Below are 6,576 nucleotides of genomic sequence, written 5' to 3'. Positions count from 1 at the left end.
TTGATCATATTCTTTATTTATTTTAATATTTTATCTTTTATTGTTAGGTTTTTTTTTTCAAAAAACATAAATAAATAAAAAGTTGTCAGCCTCATTTTTTTATGAAGCCATTTGTCATCCTTATCAAATATACATTGTCACTTTTATTTGCCTTTTTGGGTGTTAATTTAATTAAAAGAAGAATATAAGTAAAACAATTTATTGTATATGCAAAATATTGCTTTAACAAAGAGTATGTTTCCTCTATATAAGTTGGGCAGAATTCTCATTTAAATACTCTTCATTGTTAGTCTTTGCTATATTTTTATTATTGTAAGTACATATAGATCATCAAAATCTAGCAAGCCTAAGACAATAATGTTTTTCTGAATTCTAAAATTGAGATTTAATTTCTTTCATTTTATTGTTTTTATAGGTGCTTTGAAGAAATCATGGAAGGATCATCAAACTCTAACATAATGGATAATCAAAGGTTGCCACAACATGAAAATGTGACTCATGCCTCTTTACCTGCTATTGAATATGAAGTTCCAAATCCTCATGGAGATGATCTAACTCTAGATCGTGAGACTAGAAGGTGAGTTTGGGGCAAATTTTTAATATCATTCAAAGGTTTTTGCTATCTTAATCGTAATCTAAGGAAAATATCTCCATTGATGACTTGCATGCCCAATGATTTTTTTCATAATCTACGTTTTTTCTGGCTTGTAGACGTTTACTAAATCGAGGATACTCCAAAACCCATCGGGAGAAAAAGAAATGTCATATCAAAAATCTGGAAGACAAATAAAATACAGTGTCTGTAATCTCATGATATTTCATCCATATTTGTTTATTTTTCAAAATTTTAAATTTTCTATTATGCTAATAACTCTTTAACTATGCAGGATATAATATGTAAAGAAGTTTCAATGTCGAAGGTTTACACAAACTTTAATTCTGTTATTAAGTCTAAAATTAACACTTTGGAATAAACATTATCTCAAGTCAATTCAAATGGGGAGGTTCTAAATGGTAATTTATTATCCCTTTTCCTCAATAATCATTATAATAACTTACTGTTTAAAAATAAATTGAAGTTAAAATTTTGTTTGTGATTTGATGAAATTATTCAGTTGAGATGGATACGATGATCAATAAATTGGAGCAGATGAAATTTTCCAAGGAGGAAAATGAAGTAGAGTTCATCAGGAAAAAGAATGGAGGCAAATGGAATGCAACTTAATGTAGCAGTTTGTATATAAATATTATGATATAAATATAAATAAGGATTAAGTTATTATGTACATTATTAAATAATATAATAAAAGTCTCTATCATTATGAATATTTATGAACTCATATGAAAATATGAGATAATAAATTTCTAACCTTCATAAATGATCTTGATTTGTGAAATAGTTTAAAAGTAAAATCATTGACAACAATTATTCCATTAAGATACTTTTGTTAAAGTATGTTCGGATCTATTTATTTTAGTGAATCTATTGATATGATTTTTGTAAACTTGTTGAATTGAATTTATAAAAACAATCTATAATCTTGTTTATAATTGGTGGTTGAACCAGAACCTTAGTTGGAGTGAAAAAATAATAATTTAAGTGAATATTTTTAAGAGTTCATTGTAGAATTTATTAAATACTTAGGTGTTTATTTTCAAGTTGAGCAGTTCAATTGAACCCCTCAAAGTGTTGGTGCAAAGGTAGAATGAAAGATGAATATTCTATTAAGAGAATGACGGCTACAAAAAACATGATAAAAGTTACAATGATTGTCACCCTATTTATAAGCTAAAACTAGGGTTACTAGAATATAATAAAATACTAAAATACCCTCTAACAAACTTAGGGCTAAGAAAATAATACAATTTAAATATGAATTAAATCTAATAAAATCTAATACCATCCCTTAATTCATATTCCATCAAAACTTGTAACACCAATTCCATCCCTTAATATGAGAAATTGGTCAGTCTTGATAGCTTTCGTCAGAATATCTGCCAACTGCTTCTGAGTGCTGCAGTGTACAACTTCTAACACTCCCCTCTGAACTTGATGTCTCAGAAAATGATACTTGGTCTCAATGTGCTTGCTTCTCCCATGCAACACTGGGTTTCTGGCAAGATTGATTGCAGACTTGTTGTCAATCATCAGCTTCAGAGGTTTGTTTACTTTAATCTTCAGATCCTGCAATAGATTCAGAATCCACACAGCTTGGCATGCAGTAACAGCACCTGCAATGTATTCAGCTTCACAAGTTGACAGCGCCACAACAGGTTGCTTCTTGGAACACCAAGAAATGGGACCTCCCAGAAATTTGAATAAGTACCCAGACGTACTTCTTCTGTCAACTCTGTCTCCACACCAATCAGAATCTGAATAACTCAGAAGTTCTGACTCATCCTTTCTTCCAGAGGGAAATAATACTCCATACTTCAGAGTTCCCTTGATATACCTCAGAATCCTGACTGCAGCTTGGTAATGGGACCACTTAGGTTTACTCATGAACCTACTAATCATCCCAACTGAATAACAAATATCAGGTCTGGTATTGCACAAATACCTCAGAGAACCAACCAACTGTTTGAAGATTGTAGCGTCCACATCCTTTCCATCAGAGTCAGAATCCAGTTTCTGATTTGTATCAGAAGGTGTGACAGCAATCTTACAATTCTCCAGTTCAAATCTCTTCAGAAGTTCTAATTCATACTTGAGCTGATGCAAAATAATACCTTTCTCAGAGTATCTGAATTCCATCCCTAGAAAGTATGTCATTTTGCCTAGATCAGTCATTTCGAATTCATTCATCAGAACTTTCTTGAACTTGGCTATCTCCTGTTCAGAATTTCCAGTCAGCAGTATATCATCAACATATAAACATACCAGAGTCATATTTCCTTCAGAAGTATGCTGAACATAGACACCGTACTCCATCTCACATTTCTGAAAGCCTTGCTTCTTGAAAAAAGAATCAATCTTCTTATTCCAAGCTCTGGGCGCTTGTTTCAATCCATATAGAGCTTTGTATAATCTGTACACCATCCCTTCCTGATTCTTTTTCACAAATCCAGGAGGTTGTGACACGTAAACTTCTTCTTCTAATGGACCGTTCAGAAATGCAGATTTTACATCTAAATGCATCAGAGGCCAATTCCTGTTAGCAGCTATTGCAATCACCATTCTGATTGTTTCATGTCTTGCTACAGGTGCAAACACTTCAGAGTAATCCAGCCCAGGTTTCTGTAGAAATCCTCTGGCTACCAACCTTGCTTTATGTTTGCCAATTGAACCATCTGGCTTTAACTTCTGCTTGAAAACCCATCTGACGCTGATGGCTTTCTTGTCTTTTGGAAGTTCTGTTAGCTTCCAAGTCTTGTTCCTCTCTATAGCATCAAGTTCTTCTTTCATGGCCTTCAGCCAGAGCTTCTGCTTAAGAGCCTCTTCTGTACTTATGGGTTCAGAGTCTACTAACATGGCACACTGAATAACTTCTCCTTCAGAGTCTACTTCAGTGTCTTGCAGCATGTCAAATTCTGCATATCTTCTGGGGATGTTTCTGACTCTTTGTGGTCTCTGAACTTGTTCAGAGTCTTCAACTTCAGAGTTTCTACCTTCAGATGGTTGACTTCCTCCAGAGCTTTGACCATCTGAAGGTTCTGGCATATTTCCAGAGTCTGAATTGCCACCAGAATTTGGATTACCATCAGAGTCTGGGTCATCAGAGTCTGGATCATCAGAGTCTGGATCATCAGAGTCTGAAACATCAGAGTCTGGAACATCAGATTCTGGATCACTATCAGAGTCAGAATCAACGTCAGAGTTTACTCCAACCTCAGAAATTCTGAACTCTGACCTTTCTTCAGAAGTTCTAACATCAGAATCAGATTGAGACTTATCCCAATTCCAAACTTCTGATTCCTTCACAATCACATCTCTGCTGAATTCAATTTTATTGGTTTCTGGACAATAGAGCTTGTATGCACCTGTACTGTGGTACCCTATCAGAATCATCACTTTGCTTCTATCATCCAGCTTCTGTCTTCTGGCTTCTGGAACATGTTTATAGCAAACAGAACCAAACACCTTCAGATGACTAACACTTTGCTTATCTCCAGTCCACTTCTGTATTGGAACTATTTCCTTCAACTTCTTCGTAGGACATCGGTTGAGTACATACGTTGCGGTGGCAACAGCTTCTCCCCAGAGCTTCTGAGGAAGCTTCTTCTCCTTTAGCATGCTTCTCACCATATCAAGCAAAATGCGGTTTCTTCTTTCAGCAAGACCATTGTGTTGAGGGGTATAAGGAGCAGTAACCTCATGCTCAATTCCATTCTCCTCACAGAATTTCTGGAATTCTTTGGAGTTATACTCACCTCCACCGTCAGTTCTAAGAATCTTCAACTTCTGACCACTCTGATTCTCAGCCTTCATTCTGAACTTCTTGAATTCATCAAACACCTCGTGTTTAAACTTAATAAGGGATACCCATGTCATTCTTGTGAATTCATCAACAAATAACACAAAGTATTTATTCCCTCCAATCGATGCTACTGGAAATGGACCACACACATCAGAATGTACAACTCCCAAGGCATGTTTTGCTCTTGGAGCAGTTTCTGACGCAAATGGCAATCGTGGTTGTTTTCCTTCCATGCAAACTTTGCATGACTTTTCAGGCTTCTTAATTGCAGGAATTCCGTGTACCAACTTTTTTGAATTCAGATGTTTTAAGATTCTGAAATTCAAATGACCAAATCTTCTGTGCCACAGCTCACTCTCCTTCTCAGCACTTGTTGCACTAAGACATTCTGAGTCTGCAGTTCTGACATTCACCTTGAATGTTCTATTCCTTCCCTGTTCTGACTCCATAATCAACTTCTGATTGCAGTCATACAACTTCAGAAGATTGTCTTTCATGGTAACTGAAAAACCTTTCTCAATTAATTGTCCCACACTCATCAGATTGCTTCTGATGCCAGGTACATACCACACGTTCTGAATCAATGCTGTTTTCCCATTGTTCAGAGTCACTCTGACATTTCCCATACCTTCTGCATTAAGATATTTGTCATCAGCACATCTGATCTTTGTCCTCTTTTCAGAGTCAAAGTCAACCAGCCATTTCTTGTTTCCAGTAAGATGATTTGAACAGCCAGTGTCCATATACCACCAGTCTATCAGATCCATATTATCAGATTCAGAGGCCATCAATAGCACAGATTCGTCATCAGAACTTCTGGCTATATTTGCTTCTTCTGATTTTCTCTCCTTGTTTGACCAACAATCTCTAGCAAAGTGACCAAACTTCTTACAGCAGTAACATTGGATTTTCTTCTTGTCATACTTCTCTTTTCCCTTCTGAGCATTCTTTTGTCTATCAGAGGTTGAGCTTTCTGACTTCTGACCACCATCAGATCTTCTCCTGGCTTCTGACTGCTTCTGATACCTCCTATCAGAAGTTGCTTTCAGAGCCTGTTGCTCTATTTCCCTTTCAGAAGTTCTCTCAGTCAAACGCAACTCTTGCGCTTCTAGACTGCTCTGCAGCTCTTCAATTCTCATGGTGCTCAGATCTTTGGAATGTTCTATTGCTACCACAATGTAATCAAATTGAGAGGTAAGGGATCTCAATACCTTCTCCATGATTGTTTCTTCAGAAAGAGTTTCTCCACACGCTTTCATCTCATTAGTGATCAGAATCACTCTGGAGATGTATTCAGAAACTTTCTCATTATTCTTCATGTTGAGATTCTCATATTGCTTTCTCAAGGACTGAAGCTTCACCTTCTTCACTGATGCGTCACCACCATAACATCTAACCAGTGTGTCCCACGCAGCCTTTGCTGTCGTTGAATCTGCAATCTTCTCAAACATATTTACATCAACACATTGATGAATGAAGAACAATGCTTTCTGATCCTTCTTCCTTACTTCCTTCTGCGCGTTTTTCTGTTCATCCGTCGCATCTGCTGCTACCTGAACATAACCATCAGTGACAAGATCTAGAACATCTTGAGCACCGAACAGTACACGCATTTGGATCATCCAACGATTCCAGTTTTTGCCGTCAAATACTGGAAGTTTGGTGTTCATGTTGCCGTTTCCGTTCATCTTTCTACCTTGCACAGTACACTCAGATTTCTCACACAGTGTTTCCCAACCCACAGAATTAAAAATTCTGATCAGATTTTGTTCAAGATTCAACACGAATCTAAGAATCAAAATCAAACACACAAGACCTCACGTTCACTCGTGTTTCCCGTGTTTCCCCAATGAATCCGAACCGGAGCTCTAGATACCAATTGTTGGTGCAAAGGTAGAATAAAGATGAATATTCTATTAAGAGAATGACGGCTACAAAAAACATGATAAAAGTTACAATGATTGTCACCCTATTTATAAGCTAAAACTAGGGTTACTAGAATATAATAAAATACTAAAATACCCTCTAACAAACTTAGGGCTAAGAAAATAATACAATTTAAATATGAATTAAATCTAATAAAATCTAATACAAAGACGGTGTCAAAACCTATTTAATCATATACATGATTGTGAATGGGATTCCCTCAAGTGGTTGT

The 6,576-nt window shown here is 36.1% G+C and overlaps 1 long non-coding RNA gene across 2 annotated transcripts; it reads left to right on the top strand.

The window, feature by feature from the left end:
• Positions 1-258: 258 nt before the first annotated feature.
• On the top strand, positions 259-1,328 carry LOC127084515 (uncharacterized). 2 transcript variants are annotated; one of them, XR_007788724.1, is made up of 5 exons: positions 259-312; positions 416-577; positions 712-798; positions 888-1,014; positions 1,116-1,328. It is a non-coding gene; the product is annotated as an uncharacterized LOC127084515 (long non-coding RNA). The 2 variants fall into 2 exon arrangements; XR_007788723.1 differs by having other exon boundaries at positions 712-1,014.
• Positions 1,329-6,576: the final 5,248 nt, after the last annotated feature.

This window comes from Lathyrus oleraceus, chromosome 5, assembly GCF_024323335.1.
Source record: "Lathyrus oleraceus cultivar Zhongwan6 chromosome 5, CAAS_Psat_ZW6_1.0, whole genome shotgun sequence".
Classification (NCBI taxonomy): Eukaryota; Viridiplantae; Streptophyta; class Magnoliopsida; order Fabales; family Fabaceae; genus Lathyrus; species Lathyrus oleraceus.
This window is presented reverse-complemented; position numbering and strand designations above follow the sequence as displayed.